The sequence below is a fragment of the Mytilus californianus genome, unplaced genomic scaffold (genome assembly GCF_021869535.1).
Source record: "Mytilus californianus isolate M0D057914Y unplaced genomic scaffold, xbMytCali1.0.p SCAF_4, whole genome shotgun sequence".
Taxonomy (NCBI): domain Eukaryota; kingdom Metazoa; phylum Mollusca; class Bivalvia; order Mytilida; family Mytilidae; genus Mytilus; species Mytilus californianus.
In genome coordinates, this window is record NW_026262690.1 from 38,941,393 (window position 1) to 38,953,962 (window position 12,570).

The 12,570-nt window shown below is 32.0% G+C and overlaps 1 long non-coding RNA gene across 1 annotated transcript; it reads right to left on the reverse strand.

The window, feature by feature from the left end:
• Positions 1-6,213: 6,213 nt before the first annotated feature.
• LOC127698310 (uncharacterized) lies at positions 6,214-11,504 on the reverse strand. Its single transcript, XR_007980781.1, has 3 exons — positions 11,235-11,504; positions 9,144-9,293; positions 6,214-6,985 (listed from the first exon to the last, which is right to left on the reverse strand). It is a non-coding gene; the product is annotated as an uncharacterized LOC127698310 (long non-coding RNA).
• Between the last annotated feature and the right edge of the window lie 1,066 nt (positions 11,505-12,570).

The following is a 12,570-nucleotide window of genomic DNA, read 5'->3' on the forward strand; positions in this document are numbered from 1 at the left end:
TGCTTTTTTCGGAATACGGTTTTATCGTCTCGATGCCAACAAGCTTGTAATCAATTCATTCCATTCATATTTTTGCACACGGTCTAATTCCATGGAGTCTAAAAGGATAGAACATTATAAAACTCCTATTTTAGTAAAAGGAAATAGCAACCATCGGAATTTTTGTGTGATACTTTTAAAACAGTGACTCGAAGATGAAGAAAAGTATCGTTTCTTTAATTTGGCTTTTCCAAGTGCGTGTAGAGTTTTTGTGTCGTGAATTAATACATCACATCACTTCTACTCAATTGAATTGACAGTGTCGGTGGAATATTTGCATTCTTTCATACTGTTCCTGAATTTTTTTTAATCTACTTCTGTCAAAGTATTTTAAGAGTATCATTATGTTAATAACCTTTCTCAAACAAACTGTTCCTACACTGTACTGGTTAATTGTTGAAATAAATATTCTTCGTTGAGCTTCTTATGTCAATTCGAAAAAAAAAAACGACGGCCACCATCTTTTGGCATGATCCCGTCTCAGTCGTTTCAGATCACTCCGATTGATTGCCCCAAAGATAAAACTTTATACAATCCCTTTGTTGATTGTGGTCATATTGGTTATATTCTGATATTATTCGTGCGAAAGGGTGTGAAACGATGTAAAAAAGTGACACCTCACCAGAACAGACACAATTTCTTTCTGCTTTAGAACATTGCTACATACTCTACCTGATGTTTTGTACTATGTTTTGATAGTGAAGATATCTGGTAATGGAACCATATCAATAACATTTGTACATGTCTAAAGAACATTTATGAATATTGGGTTTGAACAGGAGGTGCGTCCTGTGGCAATCATAACCCGAACGGTCTAATATATGATACTTTCTGTTCTGATAGTCATAAATTGGCAATTTTAGAATTATTGAAGTGATTCTTTGAACTTTAAGTTTAGTATGTTTTCTCTTTATCCTTGCTGATATTCAAAAGAACAGCAGAACTTCCATATTCTTGACCACATTTATAAATATGTTCAAGTATAGGATATACCAACATCTGTCTTATTAGATATAGTTGCTCCTTGGTATCTTCATTCCTTTTTATATTGCTTTGCTGGAATTTTATGTTTGAAAAAAGCTCTCAAAACTTGGTATGTACATAAAATTTATTCTGATTCTATTTCACGTCCAAGCATTTTTTCGAATTATGATTTGCATATTTGTATTTATATCTATAAAACACATGCAAAATACAATTTATATAAAAAGAAATATGTAAACCTGTTGACCTTGTCAGCCTGTTGACCATATGATCAGTAAACACTGTGAACCTGTGGTCTAGTTGGAAGGTTCAATATATTACACAAATTTGTTAACTAGTTAATAATTTATCCATACTTATGAAAGCCGCATCATATCTTTATTCTTGAACCAAAACTTTATATTCTTATACTTAAGTTGTTCAGTGGTTGTCGTTTGTTAATGTGGTTCTTAAGTGCTTCTCGTTTCTCAGTTTTTATATAGATTAGACCGTTGGGTTTCCTGTTTGAATTGTTTTACACTAGTCATTTTATGGCCCTTTATAGCTTGCTGTTCGGTGTGAGACAAGACTCCGTGTTGAAGGCCGTACTTTGACATATAATTGTTTACTTTTACACATTGTGACTTGGATGGAGAGTTGTCTCATTGGCACTCATACCACATCTTCTTATTTCTAATTAAGGTCCTTATTAAAATCACTGAATGTTATATCCTAGGATAAATTATTTCGAACGGAAGTACGCTAAATGATTAGGAAAGTCATTATGAACATTTGCATATTTTAGTTCAAATTTCAAGGCAAGTAAAACGGACAAACGATGGAGTGAAAATAGTGGGAATCGCACAAAATATCAGAGAAGATACCTCAAAGGCAATACAAAACCGAAGGATAACAGAAAACACGTGATCAAAATAAAGACGACGAAATAGAAAACAAGTCCAAAAACACAAAAGTTTACGTCAAAGGGGACGATTTTTCGTTTTTATTGTTTATTTTCCCTTTTCGAATGGTGACGTTCCTTTGGAACCATTATACAGAGTTTATATATCCCAACTCTTTCGCTTTGCCCGTGTCTGAAGTGACGTTTTGGATTTCAATGAACGCAATCTATGTATCACTGGTAAATTATTAAGTCAAGGATTTGGTTACCAAATTACTTAAAACCTTTACTAAATTCTTTCATAGATAAAAAGATTTTTTTCTGTAAAAAAACTTATTACAAACCGGATAGCATATCCTAATATTTACAATGATGTTGTTTACAGAGCCCGTAAAATTATTCTAAAAGGTTACCAATTCAACACTGTATTTAGACCTTTGAATGTTTTTTTATCGATATAGATATTGATTTTGTTATCAATGAATTAAAACCCAATTAGCTATTATTGCTAAACACATATAAAATTGAGAATGGAAATGGGGAATATGTCAAAGAGACAACAATCCGACCAAAGAGAAGAAAACAGCCGAAGGCCACCAAAGGGTCTTCAACAAAGCGAGAAAATCCGGCACCCGGAGGTGGGTTTCAGCTGGCCCCTAAATAAAAATATGTACTAGTTCAGTGAAAATGGACGTCATACTGAACCCTAAAACATATAAATGAACTAAAATTAAAAAACATGCAAGAGTAACAAAGGCCAGAGGCTCCTAACTTGGGACAGGCGCAAAAATGCGGCGGGGTTAAACATGTTTTGTGAGATCTCAACCCTCCCCCTATACCTCTAGCCAATGTAGAATATACAAACACACAGCAATACGCACAATAAAACCCAGTTTAAAAGACGTTCGAGTCCGATGTCAGAATAAGTAACAAAAGAAACTAAGCAAAATGACAATGATATATAAATTAACAAAGGACTACTAGCAGTTACTGACATGCCAGCTCCAGACTTCAATTACACTGATTGAAAGATTATGTCTTCATCAGATGAAAATCAAGCACAATCCCTCCCGTTAGGGGTTTAGTATCATACCATGAGAAGAACATAACCAATATCATGCCAATAACTGGTTTTAGAACAAATGTGTTTATTAGCGATGCAAAGACGCTATGAGTGAATCAATATTAATACCAAAATATGCAATCTTCAATGACCTGACAACAGTATCGTAACTATATACCTTCTGAATAAGTCTGTTTAAAGGTTTGGTTAGCTTTTGAGGTAAATGCCGACATTTTTGTGCTTTGTAAAGAATATTACCATAAAAGATTGGATGTGAAATACCTGAACGTATAAGATGTCTGAATGTTGATTTATATCTACGAATGATGTCCTTGTACCGATGATAAACTTTAGTAAATGTTTTGACTAGTTTGTGATATCGAAAACCCTGGTGTAATAATTTTTTAGTAATACAGAGATTTCTTTCGTTAAAATCAAATACGTTGTTACATACACGAGTGAATCGAACAAGTTGAGATATATAAACACCATAAAATGGTGACAAGGGAACGTCACCATCTAAAAAAGGATAATTAACAAAAGGAAATAAAAAATCATCTCTTTTATCATAAATTTTGGTATTAAGCTTCCCGTTAAATATGTACATTTATTGTCCTACAATCTTTTTTCTCTGACTGTTAATGTTGTCTTTACACTAAATTCATTTGATGTTGGGTGTGTACTGATTGATTTTTTAGTCTGAGATACATAACATTTTTATAAGTTGTTATTGGCTTAGAACTAGCTTTCAGTAACTGCGAGTACTCTCAGATCTGTACTTTGTGTCTTTGGTGTTTTTGTTAGTTTTGGTTTTTGTTTGTGTTTTGTTGTTCTTATATTGTGCTGTTACACCACTGTCCCATGTTGAAAGAGGTTTGGGGCGCCCGCAAACATATTAAACCCCACCACATGATGTATGTGCCTGTCCCAAGTCAGTAGCATGCAATTCAGTGGTTATCGATGGTTGCTGTTTGTCATATTTGTTTTTCGTTTATCGTTTTGTACATAAATCAGGCCGTTAGTTTTCTCGTTTGAATTGTTCTAAATTTGTCATTTCTGGACCTTTTTATAGCTGACTATGCGATATGGGTTTTGCTTATTGTTGAAGGCCGTACGGGGACCTAAAGTTGTTTCATTCTAAGTCATTTGGTCTCTCGTGGAGAGTTGTCGCATTGGCAATAATTTTACATCTAAACAAAACTAAATATTGAGTAAAACGAACACCAACGATACCTTGGGTGAACCAAGTTCTACGGAAGAAAAAGAAGTCCTGCTAAACCATTGCCACTATTGATGTTCTTTGTGGCAAGTTATAATCCGAAGATAAGTCGTATTCGGAAATATTTCAATATAAAAGAGAAGACGGGATTGCTGCTACGACAACAATGAACACATCTGTGATCATCTGTGACAAAGCCATTTCATAAGGGTCAATCAAATCATGATGGCGACCGTACAACTTTCGAAGGAAAGGTTCAACTTTACCATTAAGAAATCTTGTTTTGATAGCTTTCGTGAAAGCATCAACTCTTTCTCTCAACAAAATAATGTTAGGAACCACAAGCCCTGGATAAAATACCATATATAAAAACTAATATTCGAAAATGAAAAGTTACTTGGTACAGTAATGTACATTTGAAAAATAGATAACGAAAAACACAAAGAAATACATGGTACTAACTGTTATTACCATGTATTTCTTTGTGTTTTTACGTTATCTATTTTTCAAATATAAACTAAAATATATAGAGATATATACTCAATCTCAAGGTTCTACATCTTGTAACAAATTTATCAAGTTTAATCTTATTTCTAACACTGGTCTATACTGCTATTGGTGCTTTGTTTGTCCCAAAGGGTGTCATTAATATAAAATAAGGAGATGTGGTATGATTGCCAATGAGACAATTATCCACCAAAGTGACGGTAGACAGCTCTCTCACAAGCAAAAACCCAGTAGTCAGAACTGCCACTGACATTATTTTCATCATACATTTCTTAAATTTTTCTTTGATAATTTAACAGTTATTAAGTAATTAGTGTTTTATGCCCTTTTTTGTCATATCGCTCCAAATGCTTCTACGTATTAATACACCCCTGACTTTCAAATGTTCAGGCTTGAGTGTTTCTAGTGAAGGAAAATCCAGAAAAGCGATTCGGACGCATTAAATTTTTAAACTGTTATCGTATATTTCACACTTCGTAATGCAAATTTTAACGATCCCTTTGGTCATATAGCTCCAATCCCCAAGTATATTTCTATATTCCTTGGCTATCAAATATTTTTTTGAGCTTTTCTGACGAACTTTAATCCATAAAAACGCTTCTAAAATTAATTATTTGTTTATCTACTGAAATGTTGTTACACCGAAATGAAAAGTTCACAATTGGAATATTGAAATCTTTTTTTGTTGCTTTAAAGAAAAGTTCCTAACCAACCTTCGTTGTTAATTTATAGATGTAAGTTAATATATGAAGCTGACTTAACTGTATCTGTGGTATTTTAATTGCAAGTTCATTGGGATAGATGCGATCCGCTAGTCCTCATACTTAGAATTATTCAATAATAGGGCATCATTTATATAGCGGCATGTGAAGTGAAAGGGAAAATATAGCTTCTTTTTCGTCATCTTGACTTGCGAACTCGTGTATTTTGTCCGTAAAATACGAATAAAAGATTAATTCGGCAAGAGCAGGAGTACATTTGGTTTCCCATTCGAAGCCAAAATGTCCGAAAACGCGCCCATCAAGCGAAACAAATACTCCTAAATAAAAAAAATCACAAATTTTGGTAATGTCAGTTTCAAATAACTTTTGTTAAAAGTGTTTTAGCAAAGAATAAGTTGTCCTTTCTTTAAACAAGATGTATGTACATGTACTATGTAACTTTTTATGAAACAAATAATACTTGTAACTGTCTTTAAATTCAGAATGAGGAATACTTATGTAAAGAGTAAAGAAGTCAATTATTTATGCCATTACACATGAGAAGATACCTAGATTGTATGTACTTGGTATAGTGAAGTGTCCACATCTCACACTGAAAGCTTAAGGTAACAGTTACTACTATACACACATTTTCTTTTTTATTTATTGATTGGTTCGTTCAGTTGTAATTTTTTTTCTCTATAGACCCGTTGACGAACTGCATTATTCCTTTTTTTGAATTTACTTCTAGAATGAAATTGGTTCATTAAGTAGTTTGTTGCTGTCTCATTTGAGTATTTTTTTCTGTTCTTTTCAAGAATTTCAATGGAACCGATTTATTAACACAATGTTCAAACAGTTTTTTAAAATAGACAAAGACATAGTTCTCAGGAAGACTCAAAGTAAAGGGAGATGTAGTACATAATTTTAGTATAAGTTTAAACTCTTAGAAGTTCGAGGTATATAAATGCTGAAAATATACCGCACAGCCCTATGTTTTGACATTTGCAAAAAAAATAGTAGTTCATGTGAACTTTCTATTCCACGCTATATTTTACGAAACTTCATAGTAAAGGTGGCACAGTTTTCGCCATAAAAGGAGTTCCTATGGGAAATTGCATTATCTATATTGACAGAAGTGCAACCTGTGGAGGACCATGATTCAAATTGGATTGTCGTACGTTTATCAGAAAAAATCTCGATAAAAAATACTTAGCATTACAAATATTTTATATGTACGTGCGATACGTCTGGTATATATTAGTAATATTAGTAATATATAAGTTATGTCGTAAGTCTCTGGTATGTGGTTTTTCATTTTAAGAACGCAATTCATGCTAACATCCATCAGGAGAAATAACATATTTATCACAAAATTTAATGAAGTAAAATTTCCTTCTTTTCTGGTTGTTCTAAACTGGAACGTCTATGTTGTTGAATAAAAGAACTTCTTTCTTGTGAAACAAACCAGCCAGCAATAACGGGAAATATCACGGAACCAACCGTTAATCCAAACGCCCATGATAATACATATCTCTTCTGAATATCAGACATAGTTACCCAACAAAGAGCTCCAACTGCAGTTGTTTCAACTGAAATAAAAATGAAATGCATGTCAGATGACAAGTAAATAGGTTATATGGATATAGCTAGAACACGTAGGTCATTAGATCTGGCGTTGTGTCAAAATTATTAATCTTATGAGTTCATACTAAGTAAACACGACTACGCCTTTTCTTACCGAGATAACAACGATGGGAACATGAACATCTTTCCGGACTGGAATGTATCACTTATTTAGAAGTTTGACATTTATTGAATTAAATTATTATGAAAAAAGGAGATGCGGGTATATGTCAATCAGACAGCAACCCAACGACCCAGAAATATCCAACAGTCAGTCATCTTGAGGTAAAAAAAAATGCTTCAACAAAAGTGAAATGGCTAGGCAATAGTACATGTAGGTTGCTGACTAAATATATAAACGTTTTTATCATCAAAATACTTTGTTAAAGATGCTAATATAGCATAGTATCTTATCTGCCAGAGTAATAGAAAATGGAAAATATACAAAATAAAAAAATCAATGTTATTTATAGTAAAATATATTTGTTATTTATAATAAAATATAGCAACCGGTAAAACTTTTAAAATTAAACCAACAATTTTCTTAAACGCGTTTTCTACTTGTATTTTGCCACGCATGCCAAAATTAAAAAAAATGGAAATAAATGTTCAGGAAATGCTAACAAAAATACATAAGTGTTGCTATAACAACGCTGGAATACAAGTATTTTATCTGCAAACTCATTCGGATACATTGTTATCAGTGCAAAATTGATAACTAAGATTAAGTTTCTTGTTTTGTCCTTGCATATTTTCATGAAAAACAAAAATTAATTTAACTAGCAATTAGGTATGGAATTGGCTTCAAAAATTAAAATATTACTATCCAAATAAATTATTTCTCATGTTCGGGTGAATGAGCATATTTTTCTAAAAACAAATTACTTTCTGATTCAATAGGAAAGCTAAATGAAAATTACAATGCAGTTTTGAAAAGTTGTCTATTTTTAAAGATGATTGATTATTCAATTCATGGAAATAAGTAAAGAACTTACAGAAAATTTGAAGTTAAGTATGCACTTGAAAATCATCTTGTATTGGAGTAAGATAAGAATGATATAAAAATAAAACTATGTCAAAAGGATAAAAAGTAATAGTTGTTTAGCCATTGAACGTGATCGATTAAGTACGTGCCGTTCATTTTCTCGTTTGAATTGTTTTACAGTTTGTCATATTGGAGCCTTTTTATAGCTTACTATACGGTATGGGTTTTGCTCATTGTTGAAGGTCGTGCGGTGACCTATATCTACTTACATATAAGTCCTTTGGATAATTGTCTCATTGCAATCATATACCATCTCCTTTTTATATAAGAAAATTATATAATGTTCCCGCTATGTAATATGGAGGTGGACGATGGATTCCGTTTTGTTATGATGTATCTAAACTATAACTCTAAAATCAAAACGTTACATAACTTTCTTGTTTTGTTCCTGGTTTCAACATGTCTTTTTTATATTTCTATGTGTTATTATTTAATGTTTGGTTGGTAACAATCCTTATGTTTGATCTTAAACCAATAAAATTCTTGTCTTGTCTTGTCTCGTCTCGTCCAACTTGTTTTTAACTTTCATAATGTGAAAAGGCAAAGGGTTTAGATCTTATCAAAAAGTTGAACCCATTAACATGTTCATGCCGGACACCTCTTTAGTAATTGTCTTTTGTTATATTTCAACATTTTGTGTAATTTAAGAAATTTGATATAGATTGCAGATCTGATTATATCTATTTGCATGAACGTTATTTATATCGATCATCTATGGGAAGGAGAAGGTAAATAAGTACATGTTCCCCTTTGATCCTGCTACCTAATGGTTCTTTAAAATCAATGACAGTCAGACGTGATACAATGTTAGCCAATGACATCACGTAACAATGTAGCAACGTCATGACTTTCGTGTGCTTCCGCGTCATTTTATCAACATCATTATTACTATCCAGATCTCAACGTTTTGTGCGCAAATGGCATTATTTTTTTTTGAATTTGGAGAATCGACTTTAAAATAGTGTCTCCCTTTGGCCAGAAAAATGGTTTAAAAGACGGGGAATAACATTTGTTGTGTAGTTTTATAGCCAATAATTCAGTTTTTTGTTTCTTTTTTTATAATTCTTAAATTCACCTACCGATCAAAATGATAAAGATCATGCATACTAAAAGTATGTCTCCTCCATAAACAGGGTGACGTAGGTAAAGCCAAAATGACAACAGGGATAACAAATAAAATATCACAGATAATGTTTCCAAGCCTTTAGCTGCCTTAGACTGACTAAGACCTGCAACAACAAACAAAAAAGAATGATATAAACACAAATAACATTTATAGTAAAAACCGACATAGACAAAACATTGTCTTCAGGGTTTTTGTTACTTCTATTAAACATCGAACTTCCAAGGAGATGGAGGTGGGTTTTTTTTCAAATCTACAAGAAATTAGATTTCTTACATTTACATGATCTAGGACTAAATTAATGACATAATATACATACCATTACAAGTCTTTACATCTTTTTCAAATATATACAACTACATTCATGTGGGTTATATTACCTGACTTATTAATTTAAAACATAAATCAAACTTGCTCATGTGGTCTTTATTTGAGTAATCTTTCATGTGTGTTTACCATGTACGAGATTTCTGTCATGAAACCTTATAATTTTAAAAATTTGTTGTTACAAATCATGCCTAAACTATATCAATATCGATACCGGGAATGGATCTTGGTTCATTCATAAACGTGATTATTTGAGATGACTTTGATGTATACTATATGTTATTTCTCAATGTTTCTGTCTTTTTGGGAATGTGTATGTGATGGCGTTTTTTTCGATAATCTCTGGCAGATTTAAAGACTTGTCTAGAATTAATAATTATCCAGGAAACTCAACAACCATACGGTTAACAAGTGTGATAGATTTTCCCATTATGTATATATGAACTGCAGCTTACATGTATACTCATTTTCGATACAAAAAGTGTAGTGAAAAGGTCAATAGGAAAGTTATGTATCAAATAAACATGTAACTTTATCGTTTTATATATTATTGTACAAATAACGTTTCCAAACTATTACAATACAATGGACAGAATGGTTCAAAATAAAAATAATATGAATTGATCAAAAACCGTACGTTTAGTAAATAAAATCCGATGGTGAAATTTTAGAACACAGACTAGAATGTTCATTAATATCTCATTCCAAACCAGATATTTATTAACTGTAAAAATAATTTAAATCATATTTTAAACCCACAGTTCCACTTTTAGCGTATGTAAAATCACTGTTATATCTTCATTACGCAAGTTTACATAAAATCATTTACGAAACATCCATGTTGATCATATTTCTACACGATTAATATTCCATCTATATAAAAAGTAAAATAACAAAAATACCGAACTCCAAAGAAAATTCAAAACGGAAAACCCCCTACCAAATGGCAAAATCAGAGCTCAAACACATCACACGAACGAAACACAACTTCATATTCCTGACTTGGTACAGGCATTTCCTTATGTAGAAAATGAACCAAGTCAGGAATATGAACGATCTAGTTAAACCTCTCACTTGTATGACAGTCGCCTGGAATTTCATTATATTGACAACAATGTGTGAGCAAAACAAACAGACATAATAGGCAAAAATGTCAAAAATTGGGGTACAGCAGTCAACATTGTGTTATAATCTTAACCACTATAAAAACAACTTTTTCAACAAAGAAAAACAAAAATATACTCAATCTTGAAAACGTTGAGTTATCGTATCATAGAAATGGTGGTATTGATTTTGCCGTTATTCACCATTCAATTTCTGATTCGTGGAATATTTATAAAAAATGGGCAGCGGTTTGTAAAAAGAGTCCTAAGAAAAAGGGGTGTTCATGAGAGGACTTCTTAAAATAACTAAACCACGATGAGACCAAAAATGCAGTTAAATTCCTTTTGTTGTCCAAACTAAAAGATGGATCATAGGACTTTCCTGTAATCAATCGTAGCGGTAAATCAGGTGGATAGAGCTTTACCGTACTCAAAATAGCGGTAAATCAGGAACGATAGTAGCATAATGATATCTAGATGTCTTTTGGTGTTTGTGTCGTTAGATTGCTGTCTCATTCAAGTATACCACACATTTACTTTTATTCGTTGTCGCTAAATATTTCATTATCCTTATGAGGATATTTTTAAGTGATATTTAATATAGTAATCTTACTTACTATGATTGTACTGTACACAATTGACTTTCTTTCCTTGTCGAATACATACTGTCCACAGACCAAGTCTTATGGCGCTTTCCGTACTTTCAAGTGCTTCTGTATCTGGTATTATATTCCAGTAAGGTGATACAAATCCAATGAAATGAATTACACACCCGGTTACAATTAAGGCTATTGATAATTTCAAATTTCTTGAAATATTTAGCATTGCAGTCTAATTTCATGTTAAGAAATGAGTTTGACGGAAAAAGATATCATTTACGTCACAGAAGGAAGAAAACAGGAAAACATCTACTTTTAAAAAGGAAACGAACACTTGTTTTACAACAGAATATAATCAATATTCTTAAACACAAAGCTTAATTTGGCTATTTTAAATTTTCTATTCCCCAGTATACTTTGCAGAGAAATCGAAAATGAGGAAATGCAATTTGCTTATAAAATCTCAAATACAAATAAAATATTTGCTAAACAGCATAAAAGATAATGTGGCTGATGCAAACAATGATAGAACATGTTCATGAAAATGTTGTAATGCTTCCAAGTCACACCTTCATTCGACTCATTTTCTAACTAATTGCTTGATTGCTTGATTGCTACTTGCTGCTTAACCAATGTTATATTAAATGTACATACTGCATTGAAAGCGGAGAAGATCGCGTATTATAAATCTATTTAATTGTGTACAAGTCGTACTGGTAAGGTCAGAGATTGATAATCTTCATTCTATCAGTTACTACAATGTCTTCAAGGTATATTTTAGATTCTTACATCTGGACAGGCGATTGCGTTTGCTTAATCGGTACGCTTTTGTATTCTTAGATAAACTCTATATACATAGTATAAAGAGCGTATAGGCAGGCAAAATTAATCAACCAAATAACAAGTCATTTCCCTACAAATTCGCACATTCATTTCTCAACAAAGAACTGTAAAAAAACCAGTTTGAAAATATCAAGGGAGCAGTCGAAAAACAAATTAAAGTAAAAAATAACAAACAAATATATAATACCATGGCCAAAAGAGAAGATGACAAAAGACAAAAGAAACTATCAATCACCACACATAACACTAAAGAGTTTGCAACACGAGTTTAAGATGAACTCACGTGCTTCGTAAAGGTAAGCAGTAACAGTCCCAAATAGTAACTATACCTTTATACATGTACATTTAAAAATTATCAAAAAAATTTTGCATCGGTTTATGAAGATAATATTGATTTATCTTTTTTCTTGAGTTTTTAAACTAAGTGTAAGATTTGATTCGAAAACTCTCTCTTGACTCAAATTATGTGTTATCCTTGTAATTACTTAATCCATGAATCATCTAGACAGAT